Source organism: Dipodomys ordii, unplaced genomic scaffold, assembly GCF_000151885.1.
Source record: "Dipodomys ordii isolate 6190 unplaced genomic scaffold, Dord_2.0 Scaffold218, whole genome shotgun sequence".
NCBI classification, from domain to species: Eukaryota; Metazoa; Chordata; class Mammalia; order Rodentia; family Heteromyidae; genus Dipodomys; species Dipodomys ordii.
The window spans coordinates 860,819-884,345 of NW_012267434.1; the positions used below are offsets into that span (position 1 = coordinate 860,819).

Sequence of the window (23,527 nt, forward strand, 5' to 3'; positions counted from 1 at the left end):
CCTAAACCTTCCCCAGAAATTTTTGTTTTGTTTTTGTTTTTGTCAGTTGAGGGAATTGAACCCAGGATGGTTATTTAGAGATATGTCTCAGATTTGTCTGTCTGGGCTGGCTTCAAATCTGAATACTTAGATCTCAGGTAGTTAGAATTGTAGGCTTGAGCCATTCAAGCACTGGCCCCTTATCCTTCTCTTTTAACTAGTGGCTGCTACCCCATATCTGTGGCTTGAACTCATGGCCTGGGCATTACTCTTGAGTTTTGTGTTCAAGCTAGGACTCTGCTACTTGAGCCAAATCTCCACTTCTAGGCTATTTTTCTTCAGTGTGTATGTGTGTGTGTGTGTGTGTGTGCGCGCGCGCGCACACGTGTGCTTCATTGAAGGTAAGTCTCACAAGTGAAAAGCTATTTAAATAGAACAGTAAGGACTCAGAAGGGGGCTCAGTGATGGAGTGTTTGCCTTGCATGCTTGAGGACCTGAGTTCAATTTCCCAGCACCACATAAGCAAAAAGAAAAAAAGCCAGAAATGGCGCTGTGGCTCAAGTGGTAGAGCGCTAGCCTTGAGCTGAAGATCTGAGGGACAGTGCTCAGGCCCAGAGTTCAGACCCCACGACTGGACCCCCTCCAAAATAAATAAATGAATAAATAAATAAATACAGTAAAACAAATGTAGTTAAACCATTGAGTCAGAATAATAGCTCATAAGACCATAGAATTTAAGCAAATAAAGGGAGTACAATGATAACCAGCATCTAAATCAGGAAACTAATACCACTGGAGCACATCAGACCTAATTAGTGATTTAGGTGCCACCAAAGACCTCATCAAACTTCTAAATCTATATCAACAAGCATTTTCGTCCATGCTTGCATTGCTCTGGTCCCTTCTCATTATGCCATCTGAATCTCCTGGAGAATTTTAGGTGCTCAACTGATATATGAGGATAAACAGATATATGAGGATAATCACCAGGGTGCCTTTGTACCTTATGTTTTAATATTGCCACATAAAAATAGGACATTGGAAAAGTGTGTCAAATATTGAAATAATGCCTTCCTATCTTTTATCTGTTTTGTCTCAGAGTTATGGATGCTCAAAAAATACATAAAAAGAAATACGTTGTAAAAAAAAAAAGAAATACCTTGCTCTGATGTCATATTTTTTCCTACTTTTCAACAAAAGTACATTATCATATTAATTATAACATATTATGTATAATATACATAATATTTTGCACTTCAATTAAATAAGTCTTGTTATGTTCTTCTATATTTTAATACTATCCAATACATTATCATATTAATTATAACATATTATATATAATATACATAATATTTTGTACTTCAATTAAATAAGTCTTGTTATGTTCTTCTATATTTTAATACTATCCAATTATCAAATAGGAGACATTACTAAATATAAAATACTTGTTATTTCATATTATAACATTAATGGATCTTTTTCCCTTAGCAATCAGATTCATTTCTCTCAGTCTTATACAAATTAGCATCACTTTGCTAATTTCTAAGCAAAGCTCTGGTTAGTATCAAACAAGTTTTAATATAGAATTTCCAAGAATGATAAGTTGTACTCATAAACTGACATGTTGAATTGAAAACACTATGGAAAACTATTTATAGATTTTTTAAAAAATATATTACATTAAGCCAAAAACTCAATCAGAAAGCTTAAGCAGCCATAGCGCTAACCCCTAGATGGCACTGTTTCCATGGTTTCTGGGCTAATGTATATTGGGTCTAGATTGTGGCTGGCCACTTTGCAAATCCTTCTGTTTGACCTTACAGAAAGGAGAAGCAGAATCAGAATGGAGAAATACCTGAAGACCTCATTGGTAGTTTTCTGGCTTTGTTTTTGTGGTAAGTTAATGAGCAGTGGTTGCCAGGTTGGATGAACATGCCCACAGAATATTTCTTAAGATCTAGATTAAAGGCGTAGTACACTGTGGTGGAAGTAAGCAACATTACTTACTAGGAACTAGCAACATTATTTACTAGGGATTCACTGTGGGCTGTAAAGAAAGTATGCCAATTAGAAAATATTAAGATGATCGGAGAACTTATCTCTTGAATCTCATGTTCCTTTCTGAATAGGAGTGAGTGGCAAAACCAAGGTGGAGCAGAGTCCATGGATCCAGAAAGTCCTGGAGGGAGAGAACTGCACTCTTCAGTGCAATTATACTGTGAGCCCTTTTAACAACTTAAGGTGGTACAAACAGGACACAGAGAAAGGCCCAGTTTCCCTGATAAGAATGAATTATACAGAGAGTAAAAAGTCAAATGGAAGGTACACAGCAACTTTGCATTCAGAGTCTAAGCAGAGCTACCTGCACATCACAGCCTCCCAGCTCAGCGACACTGCTTCTTACATCTGTGTGGTGGGCACACCATGCTCCCCAGACACCTGCAACCAGTACCCAAACCTGCCCTTGGCGGCTGTCAAGGAGGCTTAGAGCTGGAGCAGGGGCATTGCATTTTATGCTTATTGTTTTTATTATGGCTGAAAGTAATAGCAGCTCTTTCATAGAGTTTGAGGGTGAACCTGGAAGTCTACCTCATCTAAAATATCCTCAGTCAGCATGTAAAGTTAACCAGTGATTCTGACTGTTCCTGTAAGATTGTCATGCTTCATTATTGCTGCTGAAATAGACAGGTATTTAGGTAGGATGGGAGGGAAAAAAATTCAGTCTGAAGTCCAACTACAAACAGAAAGTGGAAAGTTCAGGCAGCTGAATGCAATGTCTTGATGAATATTTCCTCTGACTATTTACTCGGGCGTTATCTCCTGGCTATTGAGATTCTCAACAAGCACATTGTAGAAAGAGAGACATGTTCCACCAATTTAGTCAGTGTAAAGGTCTTGAACACTCTTCTGTCATATTCTGTAACTGTTCCAGAGGAGATCTTTATGCTCAGACAACTTGGCAGTGTGACACTGGTAGGTGCAGCTTTCTAAAGGCAGCACAAGGCTGTCCTGAGCTCTTCAGCTACCAGTCTAAAAAAATCACTTGTGAGATAGGCAGCCAACACACAATTGTAATACTGGTTTGCACAAACTAGCTATAAGGTTCTTTATAGGAACAATTACAACATTTAAATATGATTCAAAAATCAGGTGTTTAGGTGAAAGGTAGACACCACCTAACAAAAAAATGAAACATGCATTAAAAATGATCATCTCTAAGTGGTGGGAATGTGATTTTTTAAGCTTATCATTTATTTCACAGATTCTATTTCAGTCCAAAGAAAGGTCACTTAAAAACAAAACCCTTATCTTAAAAAAATTTGAAGCACTGCATCTAACTGCAAGTCATAGAAATATAAATAAACTTAAATGTGGCTACATATTCTAGGATATCATTTAATTCATTTTGACTGTACGCACAGATTGTTGTAAGGTAAATCTCAGTTGCAAATCCAGTTGTGAGAAAACAAAGAAGCCACCTCTTGACAGATTGTATTGAGACTCTTTATTAGAAAGCTGGCATCTACAGGTTTTGATTTTTACTTTCCTCAGCAGATTTGCATAATTACTAATTCATTCAAAAATATAAATTTACATATGTATAAAAGTAGGCATACTAATGGATCTCCTCTGTAATAGTCTTCATTATAAAGACGTGACCCAGCTGTCTGCAGGATAGCGTTCATTATCAACAGCATTTCTCAAGAGAGAAACACTTCTATCATTTCCTGCAACACCTTGAAAACAATTTCACCTTTGACCTTAATTTGTGGCTAGCAAATAGAAGGCAAAAAGCAAATATATCTGGGTGACGGTGGCTTATGTGCATAATGCTTGTTACTAAGGAAGCTGAGGTCTGAGGATTTCCGTTCAAACAGCTCAAGCAGGAAAGTCTGTCTTTATTTTCAATAAAGCACAAAAAAGCTGGAAGTGGAGCTGTGCCTGCAGAGATAGAGTACTAGCCTTGAGCAAAAAAAGGTCAGGTACAATGCCCAAGCCCTGAGTTCAAGCCCCAAGACCAGCACGCGCATGCGTGCACACACACACACACACACACACACACACACACGTACACACACACACACAATAAATAAATAATAAATACATAAATAAATAAATAAGATGGGAAAGTCTTGGACATCCCAGCCTCCTAACATGCAGATTCACTCTGCTTCTTCTGTGCATTGTGTTTCAGTGTTCCTCAAACACACCCAAGGCTAAATCTCATCTCTGCCATTCTTATCCTGTCCTTTCGGGTAAAAGTGACAAGTCTTTTGTATTTATGAAGAAAATTTCCTTTAAAATCACATATTAAAATCCTACAAGATAACACATCATCTTGGTAGGTGAAGAACTTGAATTTAAGTTGAATTAAATTTCCTTTTGCAACTAATTAATTTCATAGTGCATATAGCTCTACTCCTGGACTTGTTGCTGACAACAACTGCTCTTCCTCTCTATGGGGAGACCTCTGAGTCCAGTAAACAAGTTTCACCACTATACCCTGGCAAAAGCTTACAAGTATCTGGTATATATGAACATGCTTGTTTCTCTTATGTATATATAATATATGAATATATATTCATATGACTATAATAAATATCATATATAATATGAATGCATATTCATATATATATATTATGTATTATTTTAGAATATATATTCATACAAGCCAAAACATGTTAAGAGCAAAATTTTCAATGATTGTATTTTTATTTGTATAGATATGTATTTTTAAATAATCACATTTTATAATGTTTCTAATTACCTATTGTTATGAAAATGGAGGTGGTAAGAAGGAAACAGGCTGGACTCAATCTTCCACAGGAGAGGACTGTTTATTGAGATAGAGCAGCATGAGATACAGCCTTCCCAAGAAATTGGAGACAGTGTGTAAGAATTGGGACAAAAGCTGGGTTTTTATAAGGTAAGGAGGCAGCGGTTAATGAAAGAGTCACTAGGTCAAGGGAGATGGGTGGCGGGGCTTTTTGGTTTGGCCCTAATGGAATGTTTACAGCCAGGCTAAGATAATTTGTCCTGCTGGAGTTAGGTAGTATGCACTTATCTTTGGTGGGTTGCCCGGTATCTGTATGTACCTGGGAAAACAAGGTGGGAGTCAATTCTCATCTATTATTATAGACTAAGATTTCATGAATATACTTAAGTCATACTTAAAAAATAAACTGAGATAGCTTTTATAAAAATTGAAAAGCACTGTTTTGTTCTAAATTACCTTCTCACTGGCCCCTTATCCATCCAGACATCTACTGTGCATGCCTTTTCTCCTCATAGTGAGTATTGGAACCTGTACAAAAATCTCAGGTTCTCTCTGAACCACTGAGCTAGAGTTGTGTGTTACCAAGTCCCCAGGAAAACCACTTATAATTGGAAAACCACCAATGCTACTTATTTAAATGGCTATTTAAAGTGTAACTCAAGAGCTCCCTGTGCTTTCCTCAAGAGTTTCAATGGCTTTCTATTGCTCCAAAACTGAAAGGCAGATTTCAGACAGTGATATATAAGATTCTATATTTTAAACATGGTGTGGTCCTCAGTCTTAGTTCATTATCTCTCCTTCATGGGTTCTCTTGTTTTATGGGAATTCATTTGTGAGAAACAGAGAAGCCACATTTTGAGATTGGGAGTCTTTATTCAAAAGCCAGTGACTGCTGGTAGGCTCTTGCAACCCAGAATTGAGGTAGCACAAAGCTTTGTTTGTTTGTTTTGTTGGTCATGGGGCCTGCACTCTGGGCCTGAGCACTGTCCCTCAGCTCTTCAGTTCCAGGCTTGTGCACTACCACTTGAGCCATAGTGCCACTTCCAGGCTTTTTCTGCTTATGTAGTGCTGAGGAATGGAACCCAGGGTCTCATGCATGCAAGGCAATCACTCTAACACTGAGCCACCTCCCCTGCCCCATACACAAAGCTTTTAAAGACAAAAACCACATGTTGTAGTGGAGACCAAAAGTGTTAAGCAAAGCATGTCTCAAGGACATGCAAAACTTCCCCTAAGGCTGAACAGCATGCTATTTGCATATCCTCTTCAGCAGAGTTCTAATAACTTTCTTGGAGGTAAGCATCTGTAATTCAAAGAATGGCTTGTCTCATCTCTAAGCTCTTGAAACTGGGTAAAGTCCCCATCACCCACCTAGGCTCCGGGAAGGCTATGAGGACAAGGCATATTACTTAGATCCAGTATCCTAATTTCACTCTGGGCAGAAACATCCATGGACTTCTTTTAGGTCTGATTCTCTCATCTATCTGAAATGTTCTTCCTCAGTCTTGGCAAGTCTGACTCATTTTTTTTTTGAGATTTTTTAAAAATTAATTAATTTATTTTTATTGTGAGAATACCATACAGAGGAATTACAATTACATGGGCAAGATAATGAGTACATTTCTTATCAAGCATTGTTGCCTCCTCTTTGTTTCCCCTTCCCCTCCCTTCCCATACTCCCCCCCCATGCCAAAGTCGTGAAGTTCATTTTTCTTTTTCACTTATAGAAGTTTTTTTTATTGTGAAAATAACATACAGAGGGGTTACAATTACATGGGCAAGATAGAGCTTAATGTTTATGAGACCTGAATATTGTTTCTTTTACTCATGGATTTAATTTTAATGTATAAATTAATGAGTTGTCCAGTATATATTTGTCAACTGAACGGATTACTTTTCTCTACTAGTGCTGTTTGTAGTAGGAAGACTCCTACTCAGGCAGGCAATCCCACCTAGTCATCTGGAGTGACAGAGCCTACTGCAACAAAGGTTAACAAAGAAGCAACTTTATTGAGAAGGTTCCTACACTGACTAGTCAGGGCCACAGCACAGGTTTGGGAGCTGATACTGCAACTCCAAGTGGCCCCCATTCTTTGGTTTTTAAAGGCAAAATCCATGAGGTGGAGCCCGGTCACACGCAGGTGACCAATGGCATCATAACACACACAAAAGATTGTACAGTCATACCATACCACACACAGGTGGCCAATGAGGTTACAGTTGGTCTGTAATGGCTGTTTAAACCAGCCTATCACTTTGGTTTAAAATGGTAAGGTGAGGTCTACCTTTTGGTGGGCAAAAGGCGAACTTTACTGTAAGCATGTGCAAAAGGCAGGGTTTACCATAAGCAAGTGGTGTCGCCAGTTGGAACCAGATTACAACCTATCTGTTTTATGGGTCAGTCTAAAGACTCAACAATCAAGGGTGGGTTAGGTTGTTCAGGGGAGGGAGATCAGATGTATTTTTTTTCATTCCAGGAACTAGGTCCATCAAGTCTAAAATTCCTAAAAAAAAAAAAAAAAGGCCATGCTCAAAATGGAATCATACCAGCTTGGGCCCCATCTCAGGGTCCACTTCAGTTTAGTAAAAGAAATATGTCAAAATACTGGGTATAAGGCAAAACTAATTACAGCACACTGAAGGGCTGAAGCAGTCAAGAAAACCAATTCCTTATACACCGCCTGTCCCAATTATACACCAGCTATCCCAATCGTGCTTTAGAGGCAGTAGCCCAAAACTGTTCAAACTCACAAAACAAGTTACATGCTAAAAGTTCCTGCTGACCCCAGCCATATAAAACCTGCTACAACCAGACTCTATGCCATCTCTCAGATCCTGACCAGGGAGTTTGCCTTGGAGTGTACCCCAATAAACTTTTCATTCTTTACCTTTACCTCCTCCTGAGTGTTCTTTCCTCACCCAAAACCTTACAATTAACACATAAGAATACTCAAAAGTATGCTGGTGTTCATTTTCATGCTTGTAATCCTAACTACTCAATAGGCTGAGAGATGAGGATTGTGATTCAAACCCATCCAAAGCCAGAAAGCGCATGACATTCTTATCTCAAATTAGCTATCAAAATGCCAGTAGATGTGTGGATCAAATGGTAGAGTCCTATCTTCAGTGAAAATTCTAAGGGACAGCACTAAACCCTGAGTTCAAACCCCAGTATTGGCACAAAAACTTCTCTAAAACATAGAGTTTTCAAATATAGGCATAGAGAATTGACAGTACCCTATTTGAGGAGAAAGAGATGGAGAAAAAGAACAGTCTGAAATCATTGTCACATGATGAAATGTACAGTAGCAATCCTACAAGGGGAGGGAGTTAAGTGAGGTAAAATACCAGAAATGATGAAGCAGTGGCTAATTTTGGTACAACACATGAATATATAACCATGAATCTCACATGTTCTAAGAAAATATGGGCAAACAAGTCCAGATTTATTCATACTGTAATCTGACTTTTGAACACAGGAACAAAGTGAGAATCTTGGAAACTCTGAAAGGAAAACTGAGAAATCACATGCAAGGAATTCTTAATACATTCAACTGACCCTCAGTCAGTCATCAGACATGAAAGTCAGAGATGATGACATAATTAAACTGCAGAAAACAAAAACAAAATAAAAATCCCAAACCATAACCGAAAGGATCATGCAGAGACAATCAGGCACAAGAAAAAGATTGTTATAAGGTTTATTAAAGGGGCCATATTAGAGGGAGCACATGGCACCCATCCCTATCCAGGTAGCAGGAGGATCTGGGGGCAGGAAGTCAGGTAGGAGCAGGCTTAGGTAGGTCTGGGTGGAGAGAGGGAGTGGCCAGCTGTGTCTCAGGAACTCTAGGCAGGGAGGAGCTCAGGTATGGGTGGAGCTGAAGACCAGAGGTGGGGCTAATCACTAACAATAACTACCACAAAAAAATAAAATAAGAAAAAACAGCAAGACACCTGCTCAGCCAGTGATTTATATCTTACAAATACTCCTCCAAAATTAAAGGGGATACTGAGACATTTAAAGATGAAGTGAGGTGGCTGACCCTAAACAATTTCTCACAGACATCCTGGTGCCTAGGCAGGAGAAGGGGGACTCTTCACCCAGCTCCAAGGCCTGGAAGTAAGACAAGCCATCCTTTGAAGTGCAGGTGCCTTGTTCAATGGGGTGAGCTAGGAGGGCTCTCCTTTAGAGAAATTCAGATGTCATAGCTTTAGGAAAGCTGAATGCTCTGATTCTGCATTGATTAGCTCCCTCATCCCTTACATCACCAGCCTCTGAGTAGCCTCTAAGCATACCCTATATGGAAAGTGAAGGCCTGTCTTTTCTAGGTGGAAAAGTTCTGCTGGTACCTAAGTATGTCCATTTAAGGTCTGGAATCTTGTCTTCATGGTGGGGTAGGGTGATCCTCACCCCCCTACATCCCCCTCCCCCTGCATGTGATAGCCTTACCTGGATTCTTGGAGACAGGGGTAGGCATGTGGCTGAAAGGTTGCTGAACCTGTCAGTCCAGGACCTGGGACTAGGAGTGTCCTGTGACTGGGCCCCCTGGCCTGACCATATTTAGGCATGGAACAACATAGGCACCAGAACACCTGCCACATGTGTCTCCATGATTCTTTCCTATGTCCTTTCTCCTGGCTCTTCTGCAGTAATCATGGTGTCCCAGTTCAGCTCTCCATCAGAACTGAATTGGTTTGTTGGTATTCTTTTTCTTCTTTCTTTCCTTTCTGGTCTGTTTCCTAGCTGTAGTGTATTTGGGGGCTGCAGGCCTTTGTAACAAGTGGCTGTCTGCAGCCTTCTAATTGTATAATAAAGACTCCACTACTCCATCTTCCAAAGTGTGGCTTCTCTGATAAGTTACCTTACAACAAAGACTTAAGCAAGACTTAGGATATTCATCATTGGAGATCTTCCTTCCAAGAAATCCTATGACGATCTGGATGAAATAATATGATATTGGGTGCCAGATTGGAGCCATGAATATTAGGAGAAATAGCTCATTGTCACACAGTTAACTAAATCTCGTGTTTTATATTTATATCTTTATTTCTTCTTATGCAAATATAATATAAAAACAAGCATATAAGATACAGAAATGAACATAAAAGTGACAGATGTGTTTTCCACTTATGAGCCCCTTCATTCTTGTTTCTTTAAGTAATACAATTTACATAATCCAGTGGACAAAACTGAACTATACCATTGACAGGAGTATTTGCCTTAAGATAAAATTACCTTTGAATAGAACTGGCTCTTCTGTATGCTATTGCTCACAGGACATAGCTATGAGCTCATATAGACTACTTAACAATTGGGAGACACTGTGGTTTTTCCTTTTTAATATATAATCATAGCTCTGTACTGCAGGACTGGAATGAATCATTTCTCCTTTGCCAACATCAGAAAGTTCTCCAGGACAATTTGATGTCACATGACTTCAACTTGCTGTCAATTTGACAGCACTGATTTAGTTCTTGGGTTTGTCATAATATTATATATATTTATACTAATTCATATTATTTCTGCATGCCTCATACAAACACTGTATTTAAGGCCCACATTCTATATTTAAGACTTTATATTTCTTTCTTTGTCCTGGTACTGAGTCTTGAACTCAGGGCCTAGACACTGTCCCAGAGCTTTTTTCTTCAAGACTAGCACTGTACTACTTTAGCCACACCTCCACTTTTGGCCCATTGCTGTTAAAAGAATCTCAGACTTTCTTGCTCGCTGGCTTCAAATGGTCATCCTAAAAATCTAAGCTTTGTAAGCAGCTGAGATTACAGGCATGAAACACCAGTACCCAGCTTTACATACTTTGTTTTCAAACACTTGTCAAGACTAAGATGTCTTGTTCAGCTTTCATTGCTCCTTTGGTTTTCGCAGCTACTTGAAATGACTATTTTTATTTTAATCAAGCAATAAACTCTTGGAGAAAAGGATTTCAATATTTTCTTTCACCTCAATCTATTTCCTTTTCAGTATTTGCTGTGAAGAAGTCTGAGTTTCTGACCAGCACATTTTTGTTAGGGGGAACAGAGAGAGAGAGAGAGAGAGAGAGAGAGAGAGAGAGGATTCATAACTTTCTGAGATCAACAACTCCTAGATTTTTATGATTTTATTCAAATAAAGGGAAACAAAATGTAATCAAATTAACATATATGTATAGGTTTGTTAGACTCGAACTCGAGACCTCCAAGCAACCCCCAGAAACCACGACCAATGCAAAAAAAAAAAAGAGTTGTTTATTTGCAAGCTCAAGACTAGACTCACAATCGTCACTGACCCAGTGAGTCAGAGTTGTGACCCCCCAGCCACATGTTCAGTAGGATTCTTATAGTGATTCCAGCAAATAGGAGGGGGTTTAAGGTTTGAGGGTTTCTACATAATTGGTCAGCATTTTGCGGACAAGTTTCGAGTCGCCCTGACCCTGCAGCTGCTTCTACCAGCTGACCATCCCATTCATTTTCCAGTAACTGGGGTTGTGTTTCTCAACCTTTATCTAACTGGGGTTGCTAGGGGAATAATTGCAGTTTCGATTGCAGGCTTTCCGAGAACTTTCCAAAAACTGGTTTTTCCAATGACTGTTTTGTCCCTTAAATTTAACCTGAAGTCAGTGTTGCAGGAGATAATGGCTTGTTTTTAGAATGGAGTTAGCTTAGTCCTTCAGCACTGGAGGAATTATTACTACATAACTAATACAAATGTGTCTCATTTCCAAATGCTCTATTGTTAGTAAAAATTTTCAGGAAAATATCCAAATGGCTCTAGCCTGAGGTTTATCACTCAATTCAAAAGCATATTGATATTCCATATGGACCAACTCAGATATAAATCCAGCTATATCACTCCTTGGCATATACATACAATAAAACACCCATACTTAATGTGTCCTTATTCACAATATTTGGACTGTGGAATCAGATACCTGTTGTGTGCACACATAGGAAACAGTACTCCCATATTTACTCAGAGCAAAATTTGCCAAAATCTTTAACTAAGTAGACGTATGACTTTTTTCTTTTAACATATAATAAAAGAAGAGTTTGAATTTTGAATATTTGTTTATCAGCAGACTCTGTAAGAAGATGATGTCTATCTGGTGCCCAAGTTGCAAATTCTCTAGTTCTCTTGTGCAAGAGAGAAGAGGGTTTACTGGTGCAATAGGATCTAGGGGAAAGACTATTTTTCTAATTGACAGGTGTTCCGATCTCTTTCTAAATGAGATATTTTCTTTCACAACATGCAATCCATGTCCTCAGTCAACTAGTGGGAAACTAATGGTGATATCCTTAAATGTCTTACTAGTGATCCTATGGCATTGCATGAGCTAGGAGTTTGGCATTTCTTTTTTTTTATCCTATTTTTTAAATTGTGAAAATACTGTACAGAGTGGTTATAATCACATGGGCAAGATATGAGTACATTTCTTATCAAGCATTGTAGCCCCCTCCTTTGTTTCCCTTCCCATCCCTTCCCATTACGACTCCCCCAATCTCCTGCTCCCCTTGCCCAACCTTACCAAAGAGGAGTTTGGCATTTCTATGGGAACATTAAATTCAATGTTGAGAATTATTGCCTTTCTCGGGCCTGCAAGGAGAAACATGAAGGTTCTCACAGCTCACTAAGGGAGGATGAGAGGCCCATGAAAAGGTAACTTACATTCTGTTGAAGGAGCATCCAGTATCCAACCACTGTCCTTTGTCTGACCATTATTTTTCTACACAGGGGTGAGTAGCTGAAAAAAGGAGGTGGAGCAGAGTCCTGAGTCTCTCAGTGTTCCAGAGGAAGCCACCACCTCTTTCAACTGTATTTACATAAACAGTGGTTCTCAGTAATTCAGTGCAGGCATACTCCAGTAAAGGCCCTGAGCTGCTGGTGTCCACACACTAAAAAGGTGATAAAGCTGAAGAAAGACACACAGTCTATCTATTCTGTGCATATCAGAGTTTCTCAGCCAATGATGCAGCTGCCTACATCCATGCAGTTAGTGCACAGTGCTCCTCAGATACTTTGAACCTGCACCATAACCTACAGAGGCCTGGCAAAGACTGAGATAGAGCACAGATCCCCAGGCCAAGAAATTCTACTGTTTCTAGATGACAGGGAGGAGTGGATTGATAGAAAATTTTATTAAAAGGAATTTGGTTTTATGTTGTTTTCTGGTTTTAGTTTTGGTTTTGGGTTTGGGTTTTTAATACCAGTCCTGGTGACTAGATATGGTGCCTGAACTTTTTGTTCAAAGGTAGCAATCTACCACTTGAGCCACAGATCCATTTCCAGATTTTTTTTGTTTCCATTGTTGTGTAGTTCATTGTTGATAAATATTAGTTTGTATGATCAGAAGCACATAGGCAGTACAGTGCACATTTATGTTCCTCCCCTAAGAGTAAACTACTTTGGTCTGTGTATGAATGACTAGAGTCCTGTTTAACTTATCATGTCCTGGTGTATTTTAGATCTAACTTTCACAAGAGAGAAAATATTCACAGTTTGTCTGTCTGAGTTAGGCTTACCTTGCTTAACATGGTTTGTTCTAAGACCATCCATTTCCCTACAAATAATATAATATTATTCTTTCTTTTGTAGGGAAGCTGGACTGTTTCTATAACTTAGGTATTGTAAATAGTGCAGCAACGAATGTGGTTGTACAGTGTCTTTACGGTGTCCTAGATTATAATGTTCTGCCAGATTTCCTTTTCTTTTCCTTTTCCTTTTTCTTTTTGATGCTTATTTGGGCTCCTGCAGACTGTCTTGCCTGTGCTAACTTCAAACCACAATCCTGAGATTCAGCTTCCTGAATAGCTAGGATTTCAGGCATGAACCACTAGCACCTGGCTTTTTAAGGGGATTTAAAAATATTCTATGTTAATTCTTTTCATCAGGGGAAAATAATTCTGGCTTTCCCTGTACATTACAATTTAAAACTTTTTATTGAGATATATACAGAAAAAGATATAATATTTATGTCCAAATCTTGAGGGTTTAAACAAATCACATGATGGTTTAAACTGTCATTTAAATAATACTACAAGCATAAGAGTTGCTTACAATATTGCCTTTCCTCTTTTCTTAACATTCAAGTTTCATAGATGTTAAAAAAGGTGAACATGCCATGCACCAATGGCTCATGACTATAATCCTAGCTATTCAGGAGGCTGAGATCTGAGGATCATGGTTAAAAGCCAGCACGGGAAAGAAAGTCCATAAGACTCTTATCTCCAATAAACCATTCAGAAAACCAGAAGTGGTCCTGTGGCTCAAGTGGTAGAGCGCTAGTCTTAAGCTGAAGAGCTGAGGGACAGTGCCAAGGCCCAGAGTTCAGGCCCACAACTGACAAAAAAAAAGAAAGAAAAAGAAAAGAAAATAAGAAAGGTGAACATATTTAGAGCATGTATTTTGTACAATTCAATTTCATATCACAACTACCAAATTCAAAATACCTTACTATGTGATTCTGACATATGTTAAAGTAAACAATACAAAATATCTAGGCTTCTAATCTTGACTGTTATATATATATATATATCAAACATAATTTGTCAGAGCAGTATATAAATACAAAATACCAAAATCCAGTGAATTATTAAATTATTTTTGCTTATACTAGCACTTGAAATCAGGCTTCATACTCTTATACTTTTACCTTAAAACTGATGCTTTTCAACATGAGTCAGACCTTCCATTCTAGCTTTATTGCTAGCTATTGGAGGTAAGAGTCTCTTGGATTCATATGCTTAATCTGGCTTCAAATCCTGATCATCAGATCTCAGCCTGAGTAACTAGGACTGTAGGCATGAGAGTAGTTCTTAAGGATATATGAATTCCAATTTGTTTTTAGATATTAATGATATACGAGCAGTCTATGAGTCACTGAGTTGTAACATTTCAAAAAATAAGTTATTCCTCCATGAAAAATTTTCAACAATTAATTTTATTATATCAACCAAAATACAGTAAGATAGGGAAAAACTCAAGCATTCCACTTTAAGTCACATAATTTATGACACAATGTAACATAGCATATACAACCAAAGTTTTCAGTCTTTCAAAGTACAGTAACAAAGTTAACAAGAAAATAGATCTTCCTCCCCCATGGAATAACCCCTGTTTTCACTGTATTTGATGCAGGTATAATTTGTGGAGGGGAAGGTGGATCCATTGCAACAATGAGATGTGAAAGACGTTATGCAAAAAACGAACTTTACAAGTATGGCATGGGGTGGGGGGGGGGGGGGGGGGGGGGATGGGAAGGAATGGGAAGGGGAAACAAAGGAGGAGGCAACAATGCTTGATAAGAAATGTACTCATTACCTTGCCCATGTAATTGTAATCTCTCTATATGGTATTTTCACAATAAAAATAAATAAATAAGAACACATGGAGTAGCACCTTTCTCCTTAAGGAACAAGAAGTGGAAATAGGGAACACTTCAGAAGAAACACGCCCCTGGAATCTGCCAAGGTTTTGATTCAGACCTTGTAAGTATGCAGCTGTAGCCTACCAAATCATGACATTTTTCTGAGTACTCTGGAAAAAACCTAGTCAAGTGGGAAAACATTACCAGGGTTTTGATACAATTAATAGGAAACTGACAGAGGAATGCTACTGTATATATCTTGGTACTTTTGAAAATATTCAATAAACTGCCTGTGGAACTGTCCCTGCTCTCTCTGGTGTGTGCTCAGGTATGCCATGCTCACCTAGAAGTGCAGGAATAGCCAGCACTAAGAAGAGAAGACTCTTCCTCCTCAAAGAGTTGTTTCACATACACCATTGATGGAGCTACATAACATACCAGTCAGCCAAGGAGAAATGTTTATAGAGCTCAGATTCCATTTCATAGACAGAGAGTAAAGGGTGGGTTTCTGTCTGAGAATCAGTAACTGATAACTGGCACTCTGAAACTCTTGTTTATCCAACTTCATGTACATTTCTCTATACAAATAGTCATAGCCTCTTCTAAAAAGAACACAAGTCACCTTGCATTAGGGCTAATGACCCCAGTTAAAGATCCTACCTCCAATCATAGCCACCTGCTGAGATACTGGATGCTCGGCCTTTGCCATATGAATACTGTGAAGACACAGCTTTTAATGCATAACATTAAGATTCTCTTTATGTGGCAGGAAGCCAAAACACACAGGCAGAGAATCAGCTTCACAGTCAGGCCATACAATTCAAGTTAAGATCCATTCAGTGAGTATCTGTTTATGAGCTATCTAAAAAGTAAATACTAGATAATAATAATTCAATGTTATCTTTTCAGAGTTATGGAAGGTTTGGGATGAGATAAGGAAGTAGCATTTAGAACAGCACCTGACAGTGCTTACCCAAGTCCTTCTTGCTACAGAAAACAGATCCTAATGCTGAGCAGTCAAGATCATGTCACAAATTTTCTAAAAGTTTGCATGTATGTTTCTAAATTGATTATAGAATAGTCTGTGTATAGAATCTACAAGCTGATGGAGAAGAGGATGCATTGTTTCCAAGTACTGAGTCAGTAGTTAGTTTGCAATAAAGGAAAAGCTAAGAGTTTCTTTTAAGGAGTAGCTGTAATTACAAGATGACAGAGATGGAAGGGCAGCAGGACAACAGAACTTCAGCCTGTAGCTGCCCACATTGTCTTGACTGACAGCTTTGCTAGTCCCACCAGCAGGATTAGTGCTCCAGAGGGGCCTCTCAGAGAAGAGCCTCACAGGGTGGCTGTCTGTCCTACTCAAGACTGTGGATTGGTGGAATCCCCAACAGGGTGGGGGAATTGGACTAAGAATCAAATTCAGTCCTTCTCTACTAAATCCAATGAGAGTCCATGTCTCTTTCACATCCATAAAATGATTTATATATAATTACATCATTAGGCAAAACAATATATTAATTTTCATAAAATAAAATCAGATACTTTGTTAAAGATTGTAGGAATCCTAATAATGTATCTCAAAGGTGTTCAGTAAATTTTTCTCCTGCATTGTTACTTCACTGAATTTTTCCTTTTGTTCTCTTTCTTACTCTAAGCTGGAACCAGAGATCATGAAGGCAGGAAGTGTAAAGCTTTTGCATTACTTTTCAATCCTCCTTTGCCAGTGCTTCTACTAGTACAGTGTTGTAGCTACCACCAGAGGGCAGTGCCTCCCTCGCTCCAGAAGCCCATGGTTTCAGTCATCAGTGGCTTGTGGCAGAGAGATGCTATTATGTGTATTCAAAATAAGGGAGTTGTACTGACTGGCAAGCAAAAAACTGGGGCTGGCAAAAGAGCTAGATACATTCTCAGTAACAATAACTCACTTTGTGCCTGAGGATTCTGGCTCCATTTTACGGTCTACAGGTACATCTCCTGTATTTCTAAAAGAAAAAGGGATGGAGGAATTCCTGAATGTCCTTGGTGACTATGTAGCTTCATCTGATCAGTGAGTTGTGGCTATTTGTGATGAGAACAGGGACACAAAATTTCAAAGAACTCATTGTTTAAGAGTTGAATCTTGTTGAATTTTGAATGTAGTTTGAAAAAAAAACAGTGACTAACGGTGTCTGGTTTCTAGGAGTCAACAGCCAACAAGAAGAGAAAGCTCAGACCCTGAGCATCGAAGAGGGTGAAAATGCTACCTTTAGCTGTAATTATAAAACATCCATATTCAACCTGCAGTGGTATAGACAGGATTCTTACTCTTGATTCTTTGGAAGTCTTGACATTTGAGGGTCAGAACCTGCAGTGGGGAAATAAAATACCAGGCTTAGAACGGTCCATTCCCAGCTACATGGTCTCAAGCTCATTTTCAGTGTAGTGGCCCTGTATGCCCTCAGTTTTCATGAAACAACTAAGTCCAAAATATCCACTGATTTATGACCATTTTCTTAGGAAAGGGAAGCCCTGGGCACTTGGTGAGCATGAGGAAGAACTGCTCAGGACTTGAAGATGCCCCCTGTCCTGTGTGCAGTCCAAGGCCAAGGCAAGTCTGTGAGATGCTGAGGTCCTTCTCACCTTCTGGTAATTTTGAGGACAGGAGGTGCATCAGGCATTCAAGTGAGTTGTATCTGAGGACACTTCCAGCCAACTCACTTCACGAAGAGGAATTGAGCCAGTGGATCAGAAGAGAAGCAGAGAGCTGAATCTTCAAATAATGGAGATAAAGATCTGAATCAGATCCTGCTATGTAAGATTCTATCAGTTTCTTTATAAGGAAAACATAAAAATATTGTAATTTTCCCCTCTGTTTACAAATGTATCTTCTTAATTACAAGGTCTTACTTAAAATTTCCATATTGAATTGAATTTCTTTGTACAACTACAGAAAAAAATTTAAAACATGGTTAAAAGTAAGTTAATAATAAGTAAATAAGCCTTCAGAAAAATTTAAAATGTTCTGTTTTTAAAGTTAATTCTTATAAGATCAAGTATATCAATTTTCATCCTTTTATCTTGATCTTATTAAAATAAATGCATGCTGATTATAGTTTTCATCATAGTTTTGACACTATAGAAAGTATATGTGAAGAAAATCACGGTCTTTGCTTTCATATGCATGCTTAAGGAGGAGCGAGTAGGAAGACTGGGGAGTGAGGTATAGGACAGAGGCTCTCGATAGCCAGCGACACTTTGTCCCATCAGTATTATCTATACCATAGGCACCCAGAGAGCCAGGGAAGTTCTGGCTATTCGACTCTATGCTGACTTAATCAGTCTCTCATGAAGTAAAAACAAAATATTTGTTTTATTTTGGGGTTTCTGGAGTTTTGAACTAAGGGACTTGAGCTTGATAGACAAGCTTTCAACTCCTTAACCCATAATCCCATACCTTTTATTCTTTAGTTTGCATTATGTACAGTTTTGGTACTTTTTATCCAGACCAGATTTAAACTGATCAATTTATTTTCACTCAATGTATCTAGGAATATAGGTATGGGCAACCACACCCTGACTGAGTTTTTATTTTTATTTTAAAAGTTAAATTATTTTTGTTATCTTTAGGTTCTTGTACAAGAAGTTTCAATTCAACATAACACTTTGTGAGTACATTGTTTTAATCATTGTCACTCCGGCCATCATTCTCTCCCAGCTCTTCAAACCTACCACTCCTCAACTTACCTGTATCCATTTTCACATGTAAACATTGGATTATGATGACTAAATTCATTCACTCTTCCTCTATCCATTTGTATGCCTCAGTTTATGTATTAATTAGCATTGTTTGTATTTATTAGCAACTGTGCTTTATATTATAGAAAATTGAAACAAGTACTTTTTACACAAATTTATTTTTCTTCTATGAAGCAATGCTATCACAAGAACTTAGCATGGTACACTGCTTTTCAAGACCCAGAGTCTTTCTAGATCAACATATCTTATCCTTCAGATATAAATTGTGATTTAAAAGAAGCTGCTAGGGATCCCGAAATGTTATCCACCTTCCAGGTAGAGAGAAGAGTATCATGGGGTCATGGTACTCACTGGCTGCATCAATCCTATCCTGAAGCTGCTGTTCAAGCTTCCTTTTACATTTCATTTACCAGATGATATCTGACCTCCTCTATCTATAAGGGAGACAGGACATCAGAGTGACATTTTCATCTGCTTGTGTTGCCACTTCAATTAATAAGAAATACAAGAAAATAGACATTGAATAAGGATTTTGCTACTCCTTTAGGACATTTAAGATTTCATAATTTTTTGGATCATATGTAATCTTTTCTTTTTTTTTTGGTTGTTCATGGGGATTGAACTCTGTGCCTGGGTGCTGTCCCTCAGCTCTTCAGCTCAAGCTGAGCACTCTACCATTTGAGCCACACTACCACTTCTTGTTTTCTGGTGGTTTATTTGAGATAAGAGTCTCACACTTTTGTGCCTGGGCTGGTTTTGAACTGCAATCCTCAGATCTCAGACTCCTGAGTAGCTAAGATTACAGGCATGAGCCACTGGCATCCGGCTCATGCTTATCTTTTAATTGCTATATGTTTTTGGTATCCTAGTACTGTAAAAATCTTCATAAAAATTACAATCTGATTTTTCTCCACAGCCTTATTAAAACCTCTGCCACCAGCACATAGCTCACACTCATGCACCAGTGTAGACCTTTATATTACAGGGGGAAGAATCTTTCTAGAGAAAATTTCAGGTCTGTCCAAAAGAGATTGGTCACTCCATGGCCTGAGCAAATAATCTTATGTAGACTACATCTTATGACAATACAATTTCATTTCAAATCACACCCACTAATTAGTTTGCTAAGAATTGCTTTTGCTATGCAGGGTCTTTTGCAGTTCCATATAAATTTTTGGATTGCTTTCTTTATCTCATTTAAGAGTGATGTTAGGCTTTTAAAGCCTATTGCATTGAATTTATAGATTGCTTTCAGCAGGATTGCCATGTTTATGGCAATTCTACCAATCCAGGTACATGTGAGGTTTTTCCATTTCCTTAAGTCTTCCATTTCTATTTTTAAAGTTTTCACCATGAGGGTCCTTCACATCCATGGTTAAATAAATATGAACAATAGACACAAGAAGAAATGCACAACATCTCTGGATGTAAAGAAAATGCATATTAAGACAACATTGAGATTCCACATCACCCAAGTTAGAAAGACTATCAAGAAAACAAACAATAACAGATGCTGGAAAGGATGCAGCCAAAAGGGAATCCAAATACACTGTTGGTGGGAATGTTAGCTTGATCAACCACTCTGGAAAGCAGTACAAAAGTTTCTTAAAAAATTAAACATAGAACTACTTTATGATATAGCAATTCTACTCCTGGGCATTTACCCTAAAGCCAGTATACAATAAAGCCACCATCACAAATGTGTTTATTGCAGCACTATTTGCCATGGCCAAGGTATGGAATCAGCCCAGATGCCCCTCAATGGACAAATGGATCAAGAAAATGTGGTATATATGCACACAATGGAATCTGACTCATCCATAAGAAGGAATGATATTGTACCATTTGTAAAGAAATTAAAGCATGTGGGCAAATTATGTTAGTGAATTAAGTCAAGCCCAAAGAGACAAAGGATCCATGTTTTCCCTTTTATGTAGAAGTTAGATTTAGCTTACAAACTTATAAGTAAACACATTGAGTAGTATGCATCTTAACTGGTGATTGCTTAATGTGGATTTTGAGCTTGCCTGAGGTTCATTTTGCAAGCTCAGACCTCATACCAAGATTTTTCAGACCATCACTGAGGAGTGCTTCTCTTTGGACAGCAGATCTTCTACAGTCAAGTGATGCCTCTACTGTTCTCATCTGCAGAAAGTTCTGCTTGAAAATTATATGAAAAAAACATGTTCATGATTCCTCTGGAGATACTCCTGTATTCTTGTTAACTCTGGAAAATAAAATAACTGAATAATCAAAGAAAACCTTCTAAATGGTACAACTGGAACCATACTGTAGACCAACTTTACTAATTGTAATAATTTCTCAGCTAATCCAATATTAGCAATTTCAAAAGGTATAGTCCATAAATTAATGAGCAAATATTTTCTGAGAAGCTACCAAATGCTAAAAAACTGTTTTTTTTTAAATCTGTACAGATATCCTGGGTAGACTGACTAGAAAATAGGAAATTCATTCATTTCAAAGGCTATTGTGGAGAAAGAATCTAATGCCACACACTAGAGTTTTTTGAATCTATTATGATTGATATTTTCCCCATGTTATAACTACATATGCTGTTTGGAACACATGTGAAGTGGGTCCTTAAAAAACTTTTTGAGCTAAATATTTAGCATGAAATGGCCAAGGTCTGGCACTGAACCATGTGTTTTTCAATGATTCCAATTTTTCATATTATTTTAAAGCTTCAAAGGCTTTTATGTTTATGATAAATAACAACTAACATTTAGGCATCAATTTTTGCAAAGCATCCTCACATACAGTATTCTCATTTAAGATAGAAAACATAATACAAAGTGTGCACTAGCTATGAAGTAGAATAATAGGAAGAACTTAAAGGTAATCAAGTGTGTTTGTGTGCATTTAAAAAATAATGTAAAAGGGGCTGGGAAAGTGGCTCAGAGGTAGAGCTCTTGCCTTGCATGCATGAGGCCCTGGGTTCGATTCCTCAGCACCACATAAGCAAAAAGAAAAAAGCCAGAAGTGGTGCTGTGGCTCAAGTGATAGAGCAGTAGCCTTGAGCTGAAGAACTGAGGGACAGCGCCCTGGCCCAGAGTTCAGGCCCCACGACTGGACCCAAAAAATGTAAAAAAAATGTAAAATATTAAATCCTGTGTCACCAAACCTCTGGAATACACAGGGGGAACCAATTTCAGTTCTGCCTGTGATTAAGCATCACTGCCCACCTCAAGACAACCGAAAGTTTCTCTGGTTCACATTAACTGGACATCCTTGTCAGCCATGCAGTTATTACAGCCCCATATTACTGACTGATGTTTCTGCAGTAAGGAGGCCATGTGCTTTCTCACTCATCCCAGTGCAGATGCGGTGGACCCACTTCAGACAGAAGGCCTCACAGATGATGGCACCCTGATCATCATTCACTTCATTTGTGCAAATTTCACAAGGATACACAGAGTCAGAAGACCAATGGCCAAGGAGGCTGGGGTGTAGGGAGGATTTATTGCTTTTCTTGGCACTGCACAACTCAGCTGAACCACTGGGGTGCAGTGGCTTATTCTGTGTCCCATTTGCATGGATGCCGTTTGTGGCTTCAGTGCTACTTGAATGGCTGTTCTCTGGATTGACTACATTGTTTCGGGTAACATTTTTCAATTCAATATTACTCTGACTCACCGTGTCCTCCATATTTAAGTGAAGTGGAAGAGTGGAGGAATGTTGATTTGTGCTTTGGTGGCTCCTTGGGGAAAGTCTTGTTTCAGAGGTGGTGCTTTTGCTTGGCCAAAAGTATTTGGAGGTGGAATAAAAGAATGATTCACTCTAATGAAGGGGGTAGAATGTGAGTTATTTGCAAGCAACTTGCCCAACATTCTGTGGAGGAATCTAACTGAAGTTTTCAGTGGGATTTTGTCTAAAATGTTGATTAGGTATGTTAACATTTTGACTTAGCACATTATTATAAAATGGATTTCCAAAACTGTAATTATCATGTGGCCCAAAGTTAAAAGCATGAGGTCAGTTAAAACCCATGCCCGAAGGATTCTGAAGAAATGGATGTGGCTGACTCCTGAGTAAAGGACCACATAGGGAGAAGACATTCTTACATTTTGGGGGGACCTGTGGTGGCATTCTGAATGTGTCATAACCTCCAAAACCAGGATAATTGGGGCCAAGATATGGATTTGATGAAGGCAGTGGTTTTTTAGGAAATAGTATTATAGTTGTCATCCAATGGATTACCAGAGTGGGGATTTGGTGGTGGAGCATACTCTGTCAGTGGAGGAAAAGAATGTCCCTGTGCATTTGCCTTGTGTTTTATGGTTTGTGGACTTCCTGGTTGTAAACCTGGTTCTCCTAACCCATCCAGTACACTACCACCACCGGACTCTCTTCAGCACCATGGGGTCCTTATCTTGTTCTGTGGACATCAGGGTCCATGGGGGGCATTGCTCCCAGGCCTTGTGAATCCGGTCTCCATGCTGCTACAGCAGTGGTGGCGGCTCCTCTCCACCATGGGCCTGCCCGCCCACCTCTACCCCCCCACTTCTACCCCCCTTCCCAAGTCTCCTGTGCCTACTCCACCTCTGCAGCAATAGGGCCGACTTTGCAAACTTTAGGAGGAGGCCGAGGCCCCTGCAGCTGCACGAGGCCCTTGGTGGGAGTTGAGGTGAGCTCAGGACAGGGGACCCAGGACCCG

General features: G+C 38.8%; 1 pseudogene; it reads right to left on the reverse strand.

The window, feature by feature from the left end:
- Positions 1 to 22,037: 22,037 nt before the first annotated feature.
- On the reverse strand, positions 22,038 to 23,258 carry LOC106000444 (annotated as a pseudogene).
- Between the last annotated feature and the right edge of the window lie 269 nt (positions 23,259 to 23,527).